This window comes from Vombatus ursinus, unplaced genomic scaffold (genome assembly GCF_900497805.2).
Source record: "Vombatus ursinus unplaced genomic scaffold, bare-nosed wombat genome assembly UNPS02015408.1, whole genome shotgun sequence".
Lineage (NCBI taxonomy): Eukaryota > Metazoa > Chordata > Mammalia > Diprotodontia > Vombatidae > Vombatus > Vombatus ursinus.
Genome location: NW_020955186.1, coordinates 1,143,016 through 1,163,919, shown reverse-complemented (window position 1 = coordinate 1,163,919; position 20,904 = coordinate 1,143,016). Strand labels below are relative to the sequence as shown.

At 32.7% G+C, this 20,904-nt stretch overlaps 1 pseudogene; it reads left to right on the top strand.

Annotated features, from left to right (window-relative positions):
* The first annotated feature begins 5,332 nt into the window (after positions 1-5,332).
* LOC114032220 lies at positions 5,333-6,415 on the top strand (annotated as a pseudogene).
* Positions 6,416-20,904: the final 14,489 nt, after the last annotated feature.

Genomic DNA, 20,904 nt, shown 5'->3' with positions numbered 1-20,904 from the left:
ATATATCCTTTTCTCTTTTCTCCTCTTTCCTTTTCCCTTTCCACCTACCTTTCATGTATAGCTATAGGAAAATATCACCATTAATTTTCCAGGAAAGAATGCTTTAATCAATTTAAATTCCTGAAATTCCATTCATCATTCCTAGAATTTCTCTCTCTCTCTCTCATCTTCCCACAGTTCCTGGTGTATACTGCACATTTAATACATTCTTTTTTAATTAATTCATAAGCTTGCTGTAAATATTACATACTAGGCTCTTATTAGAGATATATTTTTGATGGAGGAGCTAGAGAGATAAAATATTTTTTTTTCTTTTTTGCTTTACAGTAGTATGCAAATTTCTTGGAAAAAGGAATAAATTTGATATATTTTCATTTTCTGAGAGCAATGGCATGTGTTTATACTTCTATTGGTGTTATACTCAGAACATATGATCTTGACTTGATAAAACTGAATTGAACTGATTTTCATACCTTTAGTTAATTCTCTCCTAGGTGATTGCTGAATTTTATACCATGCATGTGTTTATTGCTCTCTTTTCTTGTATTTTAATTGTAATTTTAAAGAAGCTTTTATTCCAAGGAACTGGGCAAAGTTCTTTAATACATCTCAATTTCTCTTAGTGATATTGAAGCAGCTGGAGTGATGAAGTCAAGCACTTCAAAGATCATTTAAGTAAAAAAAAAAAAAGACCAAAAAGCACAGCAAATAAAAGTCAAAAATGAAAAAAAAGAAACACCAAGAACTGACAATATATTGAATCAAAAAATAATTACTCCTCAGCATACTTAAATACTCCTCAGCATTTAGAGGTACTTGACAATTGGAGAGATTGTTTTTTGTTATGTCTCTGACATAGGTTTCTTGGAGCTAGAAGAGCATTGAGAAGACCACTTTAAAAAAATGCTAAATGTTGCCATGAAAAAAAATAAAAGAGAGAGACTCAAAGGCAAGACATTACAAATACTAAATCCTTCATAAAGATAACTTAGATATGGTGGATCAGTGGAATAGTTTAGGTAAGCAAGACACATTAGTCAATGACTGTAGTAATCTACTATTTGATAAACACAAAGACCCAGTTTCTGGGATAAGAAATCACTATTTAGCAAAAACTGCTGGGAAAACTGCAAAAGAGTAAGGCAAAACCTAGGTATAGACCAAAATCTCACACCATATACCAAAATAAAATCAAAATGGTTTCACTATTTAGATATAAAGGCCAATATTATAAGCAAACTAGGAGAGCAAGGAATACTTTAGCTTTTACATTTATGGAGAACAGAAGAATTTATGACCAAACAAGAGATAGAGAACATTATGAAATGCAAAATGGATAATTTTGATTACATTAAATTGAAAAGTTTCTGTACAAACAAAGCCAATTCAACCAAGATTAGGAGGGAAACAGAAAACTGGGAAATAATTTTTATAATCAGTGTCTCTGATAAGGGCCTCATTTCTAAAATATATAGAGAACTGTCAAATTTATAAGAATGTAAGTTCAGTTGACTGGACTTACAAGCCTCCAGTTGATAAATGGTCAAAGGATATGAACAGGCAGTTTTCAGATGAAGAAATTAAAGCTATCTATAGTCTTATGAAAAAATGCTCTAAATCACTATTGACTAGAGAAATGTAAATCAAAACAACTCTGAGGTACCACATCACACCTATCAGATTGGCCAACATGATAAAACAAAATGCATTGTTGGTGGAGTTGTGAACTGATCAGATTATTTTGGAGAGCAATTTGGAACTATGCCCAAAGGGCTGTAAAAATGTGCATACCTTTTGACCCAGCAATAGTACTTCTAGGGCTGTATCCCAAAGAGATCATACAAATGGGAAAAGGACCCATATATACAGAAATATTTATAGCAACTCTTTCTGTGGTGGCAAAGAATTGGAAATTGAGGGGATGCCCATCAATTGGGGAATGGTTGAACAAGTTGTGGTGTATGAATGTAATGGAATACTATGGTGCTATAAGAAACGATGAGCAAACAGGCTTCAGAAAAACCCAGAAAAACTTCTATGGACTGATGCTGAATGAAGTGAGCAGAACCAGGAGAACATTGTACATAGTAACAGCCAAATTGTGTAATGACTAACTTTATTGACTTGACTCTTCTCAGCAATTCAAGAATCTAAGACATCTCCAGAAGTCTCATGATGGAAAATGCTATCCACATCCGGAGAATGTTGGTTGCATAAGTTGCTTGGCTAAGCTAAGTTCTGGGCCAGGACTAAGTAAGACCTGAGTTCTAATCTAGCCTCAGACATTACCCTGGGCAAGTCATTTAACTCAGTTTCCTCAACTATTCAAGAATCTAGAGAAAAAAAAAAGGCAAACCACTCCAATATCTTTGCCAAGAAAACCCCAAAGGAGGTCATGAAGATTGAGACATGACTGAAATGACTAAATAACAACAACAACACACTTATATATCCTGAGTACTCAACATTGACAAACTATAGACTGTAATTGAGAATGTATTTGAAAAAAATGAACTCTTTTTGAAAGATTCATTTAATATCCAATGTGATAGAAGAGTTGGTTGAGAATATAGCAATTTGACAAGTGATTTCACTGGTCTATGGTAACAAAACTCCTATCAAAGTAAAATGTTGTAAGGTTCATTATATAAGTCAAATTTAAATATTTTACTTTCTCTTAGTTAATTTGCACACCATTGTAGTTACATTGAAATTATTCATGAAAATCATTTCATTTCCATGTAATCAAAATTATTTAACTTTTCTGATCACTTCTGTTCATATCTTGTTAAGAATTCTATGCCAAACAGAGATTTTTAAGGTAATTAAACTGTCCTTTCTCTATCTTTTGTTTATTTGTTTTTAGGGTATGTCAGTTTTACTATTGACATTCAATTCACACACACATTTAAAGGTTAACCTTTAAATGTGTGTGTGAATTGAATGTCAATAGTATAGTGAGGTGTTTGTCTAAATTTATGTCAATAGTATAGGGAGGTGTTTGCCTAAATTTAATTTCTGTAACACTGCCTTCCAGTTTTTCCTGCAATTCTTGTTCTATGTAGAACCTTTTCCATCATAATTTATTTTTTCTCAGATTTATTGGATTCTGGCCTTTAGTTTTCTCATTTCCAAAGTGTAAGACTTGGATTAAATGTACTCTTGATGTCTCTTTTATCTCTACATCTATGATTTTATGATTGTTTTTCATTTTTGCTTATAAAATCTGTCTAAGAAATATACTTTTCTCTCTTGATCATTTAAAAAAATTGTAAATAGTTCAATGGTTACTACTTAATAATATAACTTGAGCTCTGGGACTGTCTTTCTCTTCATTATGTGGCACATAGTTCTATTGAGATTTTAAAGCTTTTATTATTTAGAATGAATTATGTTACTTTGTTATTTAATTAAATCTGCAAGTTGATTTTGATGGAAACAGCATTTTATTATATTTGTTTTACCCAATTGTCAGGAATGGATTTCTGTGATTATTTGTTATCCTTTGTTCCTTTAAAAGTATTTTGTAATGGCATTTGTTTGCATCTTGTGTCTTGGTAGAATGACCGCCGGAAACTTTATATATTTTATAATTACATTGAATAGGATTTCTTTTTTCTATTATTTTCTTCATTTGTAATTGTTATATTGGAATGCTAATGATTTTGAGGTATATATTTTGTATCTGGATATTCTACTGATGATTGTCTCAGTTAGATTCTTTGATGATCCTGTATGTTTTTCTGAACATACTGTCATGTTATCATCAAATACATAGACATTCAGTTTCTTTCTCCTTTATTATTTCTACCACTAGCATTTATGGAATTTTGTTAAATAACACTAATGAAATGTGTTATCTTTGTTTTAGTCTTTAACTATTGGAAAAATTTCACATATTAGAAATTACCAAAATTTATTTAATTCAGAGATGTTGCCATTATCGAAATGATTTAAAAAGTTTTCATTATGAATGTCTTTCATATACTGCAGAACATTCTTCTGAATATCCTTAATAGTGGAAAATGTTCTTCCTTTGAAAGTAGATTTAATTTTTCTGAAATAACAAAAAAAAGAATCAAAGCTTCTTCTGTTTAATACTGATGAAAACCTGGGACATACAGTTTTGATTTAAAAAGAAAAATGATGTGGATCATACTCTTGATCAGCAATTGGATCTGAGGGTAACACAAGGACTCTGGAAATGGCAGCATCATTGGAACATATGTCAAGTATGTAGTCTGCTCAGGTGATTATTAGAAAAAAACATAACACCCATTCATACCTATAAATTCTAGTATGCTTTTAACCTGTTACAAAGGAGCATAGGAAATATGGTCTCAAACATCCAAAATGCCCACTCCTCCATCATTCCTAGAGAGATTTACAGGTTGTTTCCCACAGGTCTGGTTCCACAGAAATGATTTGTGAAAACCCAAGTGCAGTGAGAGTCCAGGGATTTGAAAGCTTCTTCAGTGCTGTGAAAGACAAATAAATTGAGAAATATTGGAAAGAAAAATTCTTGCTTTTGACTTGCTACTTCCCATTTGTGAAAAATTGTTGATGTAGAGCTGAAACGGATCTTACAGGTTATTGAGTTTAAACGTCCTTAGTTCACAGATAGTGGCATTTGGTTGAATCAAGCACTTTAAAGATTCTGGTACAGACATGGAAATTCAATTGAAAATGCCCATCTTCTCATTTTAATTCATTTACTTTGCTAGGTATTGTTCTTTATAGAATTTGTCCATTTTTTTGTCTTTGTTTTTGATGGAGAAACACCACTGTTGAAGAAGCAGTTTTTGACTAAAAGAAGACAAAATATTTGGCAGCCGCTGAAAGAGAACTACAGAAAAAGTTTTCAGATATTCTTAAAAAGACAAGCTATCAAAATGATTTGATAGGCCAAAGAAACAAATACAGAAGAGGGGACAGCTTGAAATATATTTTCAAAGAGCAAGTTTACTTCCGTTTCATAAGTAGCAGCAGAAGGCAGATAAGGCCATTCATGTGAGAAATATATTGCCTTTTTATCTCAAAAGGTGAAAGTAAAGAAGATGAAGCACTTAACTAGTCTTACCCAAGTTCAAAGAGAAAATGACATCTATGTTTTCCTTCATTACAAGAAGAAGACAAAAGTAGCTCAGAATAAGAAGATGAAAAGGAATGGCAAATAAGAATGAGTGAAAAACAAACATTACAAGAGTTCTTTCATAATCCTTATGCTATAGACAGTGAGTCTGAAGATTTAAGCTTTCGCCAAAAATAAAGAGTGAAATTTTGACTAATATGAAGGAGTACATTAAGTAAGGTACAGTAGAACATTGAAGCAATGCCAGAAGACACTGAAGTGGACAACAAAAGTAGTAGTGATGAACTTCAGTTTAATGTACATGAAGTATTCATACCTGTCTCTCAGCATGGTAAAAAAGCCAGTTCCAGAATAGGAGGCTATAGACACTGAGAAAAAAGGAGCTGTTGTGACCACATAAAGCCAATTAAAATTAAAAATAAAGAATAAACCTCTTTTAAAAGACTGCATTCAGCCAAGCAGCCAATGGAAAGGACTGAAAAAGAAACAGGTGATACTATCAATTAATGACAGTATATTAATGTGGAGGAAGTGGACATTCTAGAGAATAAACCTTTAATCAAACAGAATTCTCTGAAAGCTCAAAAACAGCAACAAGAATGGATTGCCACAACTATAATGGGCCAGTTATTCTTGGAAAGTCAAAGCTTCTATGATTATTTGGCATTCCCTACATTGAGGTTCCTATGGAGGCAGAGATGCAGTCTACCATTTTGAACCTTACTAATCAGACTTCTAGAACAATCACTGATGGTATAGATATCTGGATTTTTGGAGCATGGCACGCATATGAAAACTTCTTAAGTAAAGACAAGTGTGAAGACTATTGCCAGTATATGGGCTTTCACATCAACTAGAATTAAACTAGAAGAAATCAATTAATTTGTCGTATTTGCTTAGAAGTGATTACAAAGAAGAGATACCAAGTGTTGCCTGTGTAACAGATAGGAAAGTTTTCAACAAATTCCTGGATGTTGCTTGTAGCCTCTCTTTAAATTTTCAAAATGGAAGAATGAAGCTCAAACTGAGAAAAGAAGATTCAATTCCTATGATAGCAATGTGAAAATGAAATTGTGACAGTTACAACTTTCTCCCGGTTTCCTTAACCTAGCTGTTGAAGAAGCTTACTTGTAACCTATGGTAGATGATTCAAAAAGAGCATTCATATGGGGAAAACTAGATCTTGAAAATAATTAGAGACTTTTGTCAGCATTATTTTGGCTACAACAGAACAAAGACAGATGAAACTTTGTTATCTAACTAAAACAGCTGAATGAGCAGAAGACACGATTCTGCACCGATTCTTTCTTTATAATGCTATGACATGAGAAACAACCCATTAAAGGAATTAAAATCCAGAGAGTCCACAATGTTGTTACATGTATGTTCAGGAAAGAAAGAGGAGAAGAAGCTTCTGCAAGCAGTAGATGGTTCTGCATGGATAGAGAATTTAAGATACTTAAATAAAGATAAAGCTGAGAAGAAAAACATAGAAAAAAGTGAAAAAAAACTGCAATGTTTAAAAAGAAATGTGCTTTCCAGTTCTAATCAAAAGAAAAAATATATGATGGAGGTGACTTTGTTGGAGAAACCTATTTCTCAGAATCTTCTGAGGCATCTTTGGGCAAAGATGCTGAAAATATGTCTTCAAACAAGGTCAAGAGGGGGAAACCTAGTAAGCATTCAAATATTGTCCCTTCAAGTTTGCAGGAGATAGCAAAGCATAATCCTTAGAAGACTGAAGAGAGCACTAGCAGCTCTAGTGATGAAGATGTAAATGGAACAAAAATGGTTATGGTGACTGTTAGCCCCATGTATGAGAAAAAGAAAGGGAAGCAAAGAAATGTTAGGGGGACAACAAAGAAAAAAACAAATTATCAATCTTTCTGTCTTTCTATCTTTCTTTTCTACCTTTCTCTAGCTGTGAGAACCATATGAGGGAAGAGATGAGGGGTTGGTCTCAGAGTCAAGATGACCTGGGTTCAAATCTTGCCTTTGATAGATATTAGTCATGTGACTCTGGGCAACTAACAAAATCTCAATGACACACAATTATTTAAGAATAAACTGTAGAATAATTGCTTAACTGCAATAGGTGAGAAACTTTCTTTGCCAGAAGCTAGCTCTGACATGAAATCACAGGTCTGAAATTAGGTACATGTGTCTTTATGTAGAACCCAGATGTAGTACAATTCCCTAATAAATTTGTTACAGAGAAAAAAAGTTAGGAAGCCCTAAAGAAATTATGGGTGACCCAAAGGGCAACTGATGAAGGAGTTAGACAATTCTAGCAGTGACCTATGTTAATGAAACACTATAATGAATTTCATACTGGAAAAGGGAGTAGTGTTGATGTAAGATTATGAATAGTATCTACCCATATAGTAACAAAAACAAAGTGTCTGTTAAAAAAAAATGAGAGAGAGAGATGAGCAGAAAGATTGGCATGAATCCCAACTAAAGAATACTTTCTTACAAAGAACATTCATATATAAACTGCTGGGTGTGGAGAATGGAAGAAGAAAGGAACAAGCCCCTACAATATGCTAGGCAATGTGCTAACTATATCTGTATACTATTTACATGTGGAAATTGTTTTTAACATTTTTTTGAGTTCCAAATTATCTTTTACCTCACTTCCTCCCTCTCCTTGAGAAGACAAACAATTTCATATAGATTATGAAAGAAAACACACAAAATATGTCTCAATCTGCATTCAGACTCCATCAGTTCTTTGTCTGGAGGTGCATTGTGCTAGTCTTTTGATAAATATTTCATTGATGAACAAATAATAAGACAAAAAAATGAATATTAACAAATTTGAAAATGTTTACAAAATCTATTTAAATGATCAATGACAAAGAATGCTGATAAGACTACTGCTCACATCACTAAGATCACAGATCTACTGAAGAAATATCTAATATTGAGATACCATGACTGGCCCCACAGGGGCCAATTTACTGTGCACATTCCCTGTCCTGTGCTGTTTATACCCAGGTAGTCTGGACCAAGCTCAGTCCAGGGAGACTCTTTCTAGTGAGAGAGTTGTTAGACTCCCTGTTCTCATAGTTTTGGGCTCATTAAATAATCACCCCATCCCAGAACCATAAGTGTGATTTTATTTATAACTTATTTTTAGAAGTTTACAAAGAGAAAGAAGCAAAACAAAGGTCCTGAAAGTACAATATTAATCTGGAATGAAATAGATAATTTCCCCCCCTAAACAGAAGAAGAATACTAAGTAATGGAGACTCACAAGTGAGGATTTGACAAAAAAAAAAACCAACAATAAAAACAACAAAAATATTCTTGTAACAGGATTAAATAGTTTAGCCTATAGTGGTTGTTAAAATTGAGGGTTAGCTTTGTCAGTATTAGGGTAGTTGGAGGGAAAAAATTATATGTGTGTATATAGATAGATAGATAGATAGATAGAGGGCACAAGGTGAGTTGAAGATGAAGGGGTCATATCTGGAAAATAAAATTAAGTGAGAGAGCATTATACTAGGAGAAGGAGAAAGGGAGAGGTAGAACGGGGTAAATTATCTCACAAAAAAACAGAAAAGAAAAGGCTCTTACAGTGGAGGGGAAACGGAGGAAGGTGAGAGGGAAGGAGTGAATCTTATTCTCATAGGATTTGACTTAAGGAGGGAATAACATACACACTCAATTGGGTATGGAAATCTGTCTTACCCTACAGGAAAATAGGAGGGGAAGGGGACAAGAGAGTAGGGGGATGATAGAAAGGAAGGCATATTGGGAAAGGGGGTAATCAGACACAAATACTTCTGAGGAGGGACAGGGTCAAAAGAAAGAATAGAATAAATGGAGGGGCGGGATAGGATTAAGGGAAATAGAGTTAGTTTTTCACAGCATGTCTACTATGGAAGTGTTTTGCATAACTGCACATGTATAGCCTATATTGTGTTGCTTGCCTTTTCAATGAGGGTGGGTGGGGAGGGAGGAAGGGAGAAAATTTAGAACCCAAAGTTTTAAAAATACGTGTTTAAAAAAATGTTTTCACATGCAACTGGGAAATAAGAAATACAGGAAATGGGTTACAGAAATCTATCTTGTCCTACAAGAAAATAGAAGGGAAAGGGGATAAGAAAAAGGGGAAGAAATAGAAGGGAGGGCAGACTAGGGAAGGGGTATTCAGAATGCATGCCATCTTGGGGTGGGGGGAGGGGCGAGATGGGGTGAAAATTTGGAACTCAAAATCTTGTGGAAGTAAATGTTGAAAACTTAAAATAAATAAATTTATTAATTAAAAAAAATTGAGGGTTAGGTAGGTAGTTCAGTGGATAGAGTGCTGGGCCAGGAGTCATGAAGGTTTATCTTCCTGAGTTCAAAAAGCGACTTAGAGCTTTATTAGCTTTGTGTCCCTGGGCAAATCACTTAAGCCTGTTTGCCTTACTTTCTTCATCTAGAAAATGAGCTAGCAAAAGAAATGGCTAACCACTCCAGTTTCATTGCCAAAAAACCTACAAATATGGGGTCATGAAGATTCAGACACAACTGAAAATGACTAAACAAAAACAACTTTTTAAAATAGCCTGGGAGGCTAATCTTTAAATCTCATCAAAGCACAAAGCCATTATCAGAATTGCTATTTGAGAATTTCATCCTCTCCCAGTACTGTCCAACAGTTCCCTTTATATATGTTCTGGTAAAATAGCCGAGAGGATTGGGTAATACTCTTGTCAGATGCTACCCTCTCTCATGTACAGCATTCTTTGGCACCATCCAGCTTCTACTGTAAATCAGCTGTCCCTCTTACAAGATGCAAGGCGCCAGTGCCTCTTGTATTCATGAGGTTGCCTCTAATCCTGGTATATCCAGTTTGAGGTAGATACTGGGTCTCTTAGTTAGAAAAGGAAACAGAGCATAATGTATGCCTGTATTTAGTTGATTCCACATTTTGCTTGGGAGCAGCAGTCAATTGTGTGAGGAGTGGGGATAGGGAGAGACTAAGCAATTTGCTTTCCTTCCACATTAAAAGTCTAGAGTCCAGAGTGCATTATTTGCCTCAAAGGAGAGATGTAGTAAAGAGAGTCAATCTCTTCTTTTAACTGGTACAATATCTCTCTTCCTCCAGTCACTGTAACAAGGCCAGGGAATGACCATGGAGTCACTTAGGCTTTGCCACTATACACTTAAAAACCAGGCCCTTTCAGAACTGAGCCAAGCTATGACTAGACATGGCCACAGACTATATTATTTCCCAAAGGCCAAAGCAAAGAATCACCAGGCCTTTGATGTCCCTAGATATACCCAGTGGAGCTCCTATAGGCAAATTCAGTTTCCTCTACAATTTCCTGAGCTATTTATTCAGCCTTGAAGTCTTTATTCTGCATTCATTTTCTCCCATACTTCAGCCATTTTGACTGAATTGACAAGATATTTCCTTCATTTTACTAAATCTATCAGCATTTTTTCCTCTTTGTTGTTATTTTCCTTATCCACTTATTATTGCTATCTGCGCCATATCTTCATATGTCTCTCACTGGAGCTATATATGAAAGAAACTATTCAAAGTTCCATTATATCAAGATTTTGTCTAGTACTGAAGAATTCATGATGAGTTTAATTATTATTTTAGTGTTATACAAATGTTATAATTCAAAAAAAACTGTATAAGAAGTACTTTTATTCCTTCAATAAGGATCTAATTAAATGCATTTAATGAAAATACACTCAAATGAAAGAATCTTCATTTAATAAAGATAATGCTTTTATGGGTAAAATTGATATGTTCTTTTGATGCACTCAAGTCTCGTTATGAAACCATTTTATATCTCAAGAAAGCACTTATTTACAAGAGCTTTGAATGAATTTATTCACACATTTGTTGTGATGGCCTAAATGCATTTTAGTGGCTTTTCATATAATAGTTTCCAACAAGCAATTCCTTGGCTCAGTTAGGAATAGACCAGGGTTCAATTCTTTGAAGAAAGAAGAAATATCATCAATTCCCATTGTATCATAAACATCTTTCATGTTTATACTATATTTACTGAAGTAATAAGTCATCTCAATCCTAAATTTGAAAACTTTTTCTGAACCTCAAAAGGACTTAATCTCTTTTCAACTTTTATATCACAAATTGTAAGGGTGTAGTAACAATAATAGAATGGTCACCTTCTGTGCAATAATCTTGAAAAATGTGGTTTTAAGATTTTAAAGTCCAAGAAAACTAAACAACTATTATCCAGCTATTATCACTGCAAGCCTCCTTTATCCAAATTAAGGATGCTTTCTTGAATGTCTGAGATTACTTCAATAATACTTCTCTTTGAGTAGCTTCTTTGTGATTGATAAAGGCAAATAGGATAATGTATAACAGCAGGTTGTAACAGATTTTTATCATGTTCAATTACTTTAATAGCTGATCTATAGTAATATATGTGTGTCATTATATATACATATATATGCATATATGTGAGATATACAAACATACAAAATATAAATATGTGCATATTTTTGTATATATAAATACATGTAATATTTGTGTGTATATATAAATATATGTATATATTTGTGTGTATAAATATGTGTGTATAAACATATATACACACATTTGTATATGTATGTGTGTGTGTGCATAACCTGAGAGAGGCTGAAAAGATCACTTGAAGAGTTCCTTTCTAATCCTAATTTTGTCACTTAGATGTGAGGCCTCCAACAAGCCACTAACCTCTCTGTATCTCAGCTCCTCCATCTGCAAAATGGACTACAGATATTTCCCCTGCGTATCTCACAACTTGTCAAATCATATCTGTGATATTCTCTAAGGATTATGTGATAATGAAGGTGAAATACACCCTACAGCTTAAAATGGAGTTAGAAGACCTGAGTTCAAGCACAAACTCTGAAAGATTCTGAATTTCTCTGAATGGGTAAGTCATTTAACCTGCCTGATGCTCAGCTTCCTTACTCAAAATATAATGCACACACATACATCTCTCACATAAGCATAAGACAAAAAAACAACTATTTTTTCTCAGGCCTTTTTGGGAATTGGTCGCAATCATTACACAGAATTCAGTTTTTTATTGTTCTTTTCATTTCCATTTTGTAGTCCTCACATATGTTGGTTCTGCCTGTTTCTCTCTGCACCATCCATATCATCCATATATGTCTTCCTATGCTTCATTGAACTCTTTATATTCATCATTTTTGTCAGTTCAGCAACAACCTATTAAATTCATGAATAGCTACTATGCATCTAATTTATTTCCACTTGTTTACTACAACAAATTATATTTATTTTCACAAAATAAGGGAAATATAAAGTTGAGAGATCATTTGATATAAGAAATAACTGAGACAATATATCTTCCATAATATCTCTGACCAGTTGTCAACCATTGATGGACAGTTAGTTAACAAATAATCATTTATTAAAAACCTATTGTTTGTCATGCACTGATATATAGAAATAAATGTATAGAACTGCTGGACACACAAAGAAAGGCAAAGGACAGTTCTTTCTCTCAAGGAGCTCACACCTTAATAGGAGAGGCAACTTGCCAACAACTATATACAAATAAGCTATATATGGGATAAACTGGAAGTAATTAGTGGAGCAAAGACACTAAAATTGAAGGGGATTATGAAAAGCTTCCTCCAGAAGGGGAGATTTTAGCTGGAAAATGAAGGAAGCCAGAGAAGTTAAAAAATGGAGATGACAAGGGAGAGCATTTCATGAATGAGGGACAGTCAGAGAAATTGTCCAGAGCCAGGAGGTGGATGGAATGTCTTGTTCAAGTAACATCAAGGATGCCAGTATCAAAGGATCAGAGAATATATTAGTAGATATAAAGTACAAGAAAACTGGAAAGATAGGGAGAGGGAGACTTATGAAGGACTTTGAACACCTAACAGGAGGAGACCACTAAAGTTTAATAATTAAAAAGGATGACATGATCAGACCTGAACTTTATGAAGATTGCTTCGATCCCTGAGTGGAAGATGTGTTGACATGTGGATAGATTTGGCAGGGAGACTTACCAGAAAGCTATGGCAATAGTCCAGGTATGCAAAAATAAGGGAATACACCAAAGTGGTGTCATTATCAGAAGAGACAAGGGAGAATATATGAAAGATGTTATGTTAAAATCCATAGGCCTTAGCAACTGATTGGCTATGTGGAGTGAGAAGTGAATCAAGGATGATAAATAAGTTAAAAGCCCAGGAAACTGGGAGCATGATGATACCTTCAATAGTAGCATTGAATTTAGGAAGAGGGGAGAGTTAGGGAAAAAGACAGTGAGTTCTGTTTGGAACCAGTTAAAGAACCAACTGAAGCTATCAAGCCTGAATTTAGACAACTTTTCCCCTTTATACATAGTGTCATTTGGAGGAACCCTCTGTGTCACAAAACCCGAACCAAAACAAGACAAGACAAAACAACTTTACCTCCTCTTCTCTTTATTCCCCCTTAATTAGTAGTAGGCAGATTTTTAAAAAAATTAATTTCTTTCTTTAAAATAAAATGATGACTAATTGTTTTCCTAGTACTTTAACATGACAGAGTATAAGATGACTTTTAATCAGTCCAAAGTATGTCAAGGTTGTTCTGTCATGTATCACAGGAAACTGGTAAGTCCCATGCATTGAGAAAATGAGGACAGATGTGGAATGAAATCAGAAAAGCTAGTGACAGAAGATGAACTCTAAGAAACAGTGTTAAAAAGAAAATGAAAACATTGAGTTATAGCATAATTTCTTTACCGAACTTTGATTCTCTGATTTATTTATTCTGATTATTAATATTTATTAATTTTTAATTTAGATTTTTTTAATATGAATTATTAGCTATAAAATTGTGTGGATTTTTGTGAGTATGTAGAACAGCAGAGGTGGAATCGGGAGAACTGGAGCAGAATTACAGCTTTGCCATTGACCAGGTATGTTTCATTGATTACATCATTTTAGCCCTATAGGAGCCTCAGTTTTCTTAGCCGTAAAGTGAAGATATTAGTACTTGCATAAACCTTTCTTTTAGTGCTGCTGTTGCTAACATGATAACATGAAATAATGACAGTAAAAACCTATTTTACAAGTTAAAATTCTGTATACATGAGAAATATTGTTCCCACAGTAGAGTTACATTTCACTGTTTCATTAAAACATGGAGAGATCCTTGGATTCTAGAAGTCTTCACCATTAAATCACTAGCTTTGTCTTGCCATACCAGGCTGGAGAGTATTGGAAGATAAGCCTAGTGATGGACTGTATGTCTGCTGTCTGAGGATTAACCTGAATGATTATGGATATACTCATCCTTTCCCAGAGACTTGGTAACCAGATGATGAACGGTTTCTGTCAGAGCAATTCAGGAGAATTTCTACAATGCTGTGAAGCATATTGTGAAGCAATTGTCTGTATTGATGGAGTATACACTCTGATAAAATCATCTGTTTGAATTACTATTATTTACATATTTTATGTACATGATTAAATACAATTTTTTTTGAGATGGGGAGAAATAATATCTAAATAATTTTACACTTTTTCCACATCTATCTATCTATCTGTCTATCTATCTATCTATCTACATATCTACACACATGCATATAAATGTATATATGTGCACATATATGTATACTGCATACATGTGTATATGTGTGCATACACAGCCCATACATAACATACAAACATATATGATTGTCTTGTGTATATATGTGTGTATATATGTACATGTATGATTTTGTCTTCATGATAACCTCTCTCTAGTATAGGCAATATAAATATTATTCTTATTTTTCTGAAAAGAAAATTGGTTTTTTGTCAGTTTAGTTTGATTTGGTCAATGCTGCAATAATAGTAAATTGTCAAAGAGGATCTCAAATCCAGTTTCTGTTCTCCAAGAATAATGTTAGTTTGATTAAACTAGGTTAAATTGTTCCCACAGAATTTGTGTTAAAATATAGTCAAAGTTATAATTTTAGTTAAACTAATCTCTGAATTTGAATATAGGTTGAAAACCATTTTATTTCAGGCTGTTTTCATTCTTTAATTGTTTTTATCATATACGTGTAGCCAGAGGGTACACAAATGTATAAGGTTTAAAAATGTAAACTATCTAAATAAAAACAAAGAAAGCATGAAATGAAACCAGAAAGAAAGTAACTAGGAAATATTTATCCTGAACATGATAAACAGTAGATATTAAAAACACACTCATTGCTTTGCCTCACATACCCATGTTAATAAAACACCATTTTTAATCAACAGTTAGGGGAAAGAAACATATCTTTTCAGGACATTGATGATGGCAAAGGACTTAGCAAGGGCAGAAGTTACAGCAGTGTATGCATTTGAAAAATAGAGAGCCAACAAGGAAAAAAAATAGGAAATTATAAACATCAGAGATAACTCTTCTTAGTGAGCTGGGCTGGAACTCTTATTCTCAAGGGGCAGATGGACAAAGCACATTTCAGGCCTGAAAGCTGAAAGGTGGAGAAAACAGTTGGAAAGATGTCCACAAATACTGAATATTTGCTCTCTCCTGAAATCAAACATCAACAAAAAGAAATAAAATGTGCAGCTTAAGACAAGCATAGTTAAATCATGAGAGACGTAGTATATGGAGAAGATGAGAGCATACTCATATCTCTTTCTTTTTTTAGAATTTTTCTATTATTCAGAACTAAATAAACAATAAAAAGAGTGAGAATTTTCACATATATCATACATAAATATTAAATATAAGTATTTGTGTGTGTTTACATATTAGAGAGACAAAGTGAGACAGAAACAGAGAAAGAGACAGAAGTGGGAGATGTTCTGAATGAAACTTCAAATCCACATTCAGTAGATATTATTTTTCCTTATAAATATGTACTAAAACCAATATATAATATTAAAGATTGTCCTACTAGTTTGAGGTTTTTCTGGAAATCTTCGTAATCTTTATTTTAAAATTATTTTTTGCCAATCTCTCTCCTCTTTTTCTATTTGTTTTTCTTTCTTTCTCCTTTTGCATTTTTCTTCTTTTCTTTTCTTTCTTCTTTCCCTCCTTTCCTTCTTCCCTCCCTCCCTTCCCTATCTCTCTCTCTATTTTTCTTTTTCTATTTCATCTCTCTGCCATTTCTGTAGTCTCTCACACTGTCACCCATAAATTTAACAAAAATAGCCTTCTAAAATCATGCAACATCAAACAAAAATGAAGTCCTTCATTGACTCTCTGAAAATGTTTTTATTCTCTATCTTGAGTCAATCACATCTCTGTTTAGCATAAATTATCATGACTGCATCAGAACATATCTTGGTAATTGCATTCATCATTGTTCTTAAGTCTTTCAAAGATGCTTTTTTTTTTACAGTATCATTATTTTTGCTAATTGCTCTCCTCCTGCGACGCTATTTGTTCTTCATCAGTTAATACAAGTCTTTCTAGATTTCTATGAAACTATTCTTTTAAAACTTATGATGCAATAATAATTATAGTCTTATGTAATCCTTTTCCCACAATTTCTCAAAATTGACTGGTAGCCCCACTATGTTTCTGGCAAGATGGCTTTAAGAAAAGAGCTGCTATAGTTTTGTGCTTATGGGCCTTTTTTCCCCTCTTTCTTTAGAGGTATATGACAATTTGTGGTATCATTAGATAAAAGGTTATGTACAGTTCAATGAGTTTTGGAGTATCATTTCAAATTGCCTCCAAAAATGACTGCACCACTTTACAGCTTCGCCAGCATATGCATGTTTGCTTTTTTTCTGCAATTTTTCCAATTGTTATTTTCTTTTTTATTGGATTTGCCAATCTAATGGGAACCTGGAGAAAGCTGTTGTTTTAATTTGCATTTTTTCTAATTATTAGTTTTTTTGGGAGATATTTTAAATTGTTTTTGATAATTTGAATTTTTTCCCTTGAAAATTATCTGTGTATGGAATCTGACCATTTTTCTGTTGAAGAATAGCCCTTGTTTCTATAAATTTTAATTCCTTTCTTTTATATCTTGGAAATGAGACCTTTATGGGAGATACTTGCTAGAAAGTATTTTACCCCATTAACCAGTTTCATTGTAAAATTAAATCCACTGATTTGTGTAAAATTGTTGTGTGAATTATTTGTGTGAAATTATTTAATTTTATTTCAATTGTTTATTTTATAATCTAGGATACTATCTATCCTTTGGTTGTCATAATTTTTTTTCTCTATCCGTAGTTTCAGAAGGATTTTTTTTGTTCCTCAAATTTGTTTCTGATGTGAACTTTAAAAATATATATCTAGTAATATCTAATAACCATTTGCAGCTCATCTTGGGATATTATATGAGAGGTTGATCTATATCTAAATTTTGCCAGACTGTTTTCTAATTTCCCCCCAATTTTTTTTTCTATTACTGTCTTCTTAATTGAGAATTTGTGATCTTTGGGTTTAGCAAATATAATAATTCTACTCTGTCATGTGCTTCTGTATGCTATGAGTCTAATAATTTCAACTGATTTAACTCTTTTATATGCATATAAGTACATATATTTCTATTAATTATCATTTTATAGTATAGGTTGAGCTCCTGTATTGCTATAGCTCATTCCTTCCAACTTTTTTTTTCATTATTTCTCTTCATATTCTTACTAATTTGTTCCTCCAGATGAATTTTGCTGTTATTTTTTTCTAGCCCTACTAAGTAATCCTGTTGTAGTTTAATGACTTTGTCAGTGAATAGGTAAATTAATTTAGATAGAATCAGTTTTACTATTTTAGCATGGCCTGCTTATGACCAATCTATATTTCTACAGTTATTTAGGTATCAACTTTTTTTCATGTGAAGAGCACATGAAGATTGTCATATATATATATGTATATATATATTCACATAGTTATGCATTTTGAGAGATAGATTCCTAAATATCTTATATTTTCTCCAGTTATTTTGAATGTTATTCTGTCTTATTATCTCTCTTTCCTATCTATCTGTCTATCTATCTATCTATCTCTCTATCCATCTACCTACTTACCTAAATTCTAATGATTAGTGTGGATTTATTTTATATGTTGAAACTAAATTTATCAACTGTTTCACTCAATCTTTGTTTATTCTTTAAGGTTTTTAAAGTATTATATCATCTATAAAAAGTAATCCTTTTACTTCTCCTTTTACTATGCTTATATCCTTTTTTTTCCTTTTTCATATAGCTGCATCTATTTTCTAGGATTGCATTATATAATAATGGTGATAAAAATCATCATTGGTTTACCTCTGATCTTGTTGGAGAGCTCTTTTGCCATTTTCAACTATGTACCATTTTGTCTCTTGGTTTTTATTAGATACTACTTACCATATATATTAAAGGTCAGTTATTCCTATGTTTTCCAGTGTTTTATCAGAAAATAATATTGGAGATATTTACAATTTTCCAGCAACAATTAACACAATCATGTAGTTGTTATATTTTACATTTATATTATCTACAGTGCAATTTGATTGAACAAATAATATATAACTATAACTTAGCTATATGATGTTATATTTATTAATATATTGGAACTTCTTAGATAATATTTTATTTAATGTTTCTACATTAATATTCATTAGGAATATTGGTATGCAGTTTTCTTTCTCTGCTTTGTCTCTCCCTTTTTATGCATATAGAACTTATTTATATCATAGAGTTTGGAAGAATTCATTCTGTTCCTGTTTTTATATTCAATTTTTGCAATATAAGAATTACGTTAATGTTTGATATGACAAACATGTAAATTCATCTAGTACTGTTTTTGTTATTGTTATCTTTTTTTCCACTTCAGGAGATCATTTCTGGCTTAATTTATTTCTTTCTGACACTGGGTTATGTAAATTATTTAATTCTTCTCCTGCAGCAGAGAAACTACAACTAGTGAGAAAGTGTCCTCAGTCCAGCACCAAAAGAAATAGATTCTTATAGAAATAGATATTATGGGTCAGACCTTGCCCTAGAGGACCTAACAATTTGATAAAAGTGTTAGGTATATTTATGATTAAGATTTCCCGTAGTTATGCTTCTTTTTAATGTTTTTGAGCTGATTTTTTTAAAGTAGATGAAATATTTCTATTGAAGTTGATTAGAAAAAAAATAAAAAGAAAAAAATATTTTTTAAAAAAATTTTAAAAAAATTTAAAAAATGAAAAAAGTTATTAGTACTTTTTTAGGGAACTATGAAATGACTGTCCTGGATAAAAATGTAACATTTATGAGTTACAAGATGTTGATTTCCCTAGAAAATACTGGGCAGAATTTCCAAAAGCATGTTTGGTTTTCTATGAAATAATTATTACAATATATCATGTATTTTTATAATGTATAAAGTATGGAATACTTTGTAAATATTTCAATTTTATCCCAAAGGAAAAATAAAGGATAATTAACAACATAAAAAAGATAAAAAAATCTTGGAAATATCACAATCTCTTTCAGAAAAATCCATCTTTATTAAATCTTTAAAAGGAGCGTCATTGTTCTAGTCCTTTAATCACTGATGAACTTGAATCATCACAGTCAATTCCAAAGAGGATTTGATGATGTAAGAAAATAAATATTTTTTTCAGATTTCCATTGATTTGAAAACAGAATTGAATCAAATTATTTTGCCTGATTAAATCTTCAGTTTTTGAAAGAAGTTTGCTAACAATTCAGCTTCTATAGCTGACATAATTAAAAGATTTAAATATTACCATCTCAAGCTATGTGGACTTGTTTTAAAAACTCTAAAATACATGTTTCTTATTTTAATTATTTAATAATTCATGAGGCAATATTTTCAACCTGTACATTTTGAAATCTTGATGTTTTGAATAATTTCACTGGGGAGCAGCTACGTGGGGCAATGAATAAGCTCCAGCCTTGGAGTCAGGAGTACCTGAGTTCAAATCCAGCCTCAGACACATGACACTTACTAGCTGTGTGACCCTGGGCAAGTCAATTAACCCCAATTGCCTCCCCCCTCCCCCCCCAAAAAGGCAAAAAATGAACAAACAAAAAACAACAACAACAAATAATAATAATTTCACTGGAATGAATGTGCCTTCTACTAACTCACCTCTCAGTTGCTTAACAATTAATCCTTAATGACTCCGGTCTATGGTTTACCATGTTTACCCTAGAGGACATGAGGGACATTTGCTTTTTCTTTTGATATGCTGTTTCTCCAAATGCATCTCAGCTATTTTTTTCTGATTAGTCAGTTAGTTGTCCTTGTTAAATTATCTATGTGTTTATATCTTGATAAAATGTACAGTGATATTTTGCATATATATAGTTTTGTCATCATTGAGAGTCACAACGATCCTTTAACTAAAGCTAAATTCACTTCATTTATTATTACCATTATTATCAGTTAGACAATAAACTCTTATGCCAGTCACTGTGCTAAGTGCTAGAGATATAAATGTGAGAAAAGATAGACAATCCCTGACCTCAAGGGGCTTAAAATTTACAAGTGAAAAAGACACACCAAAGGAAACTTCAAAGAGGGGGGAAAGTAACGAGAAAGAATGCAGTCAAAAAGAGTATATATAAGTGGGAAATCAAGACATGGCTGGCATGGGAGCCCTCTTTAAATGTAGGCTTTGAGAAGAATTATTTGCTCCTCTCTTCAGCCCTCCAATCAGAGGAGCAGAAGGTTCTGAAGGTACCAAAGATAATGTATTCTCACAGCATGATTAGTTTCCAGATGATGAGGTTTCCTGGGGACATGTTATGATTATTGTTTAGTATGATGATGGCTTCACATTATCATTCATATATCTTACCAGTTTAAGCTATTGCTTAGATCAATACAATGTTTTTTGGTACACTGTACATACATGCATTTA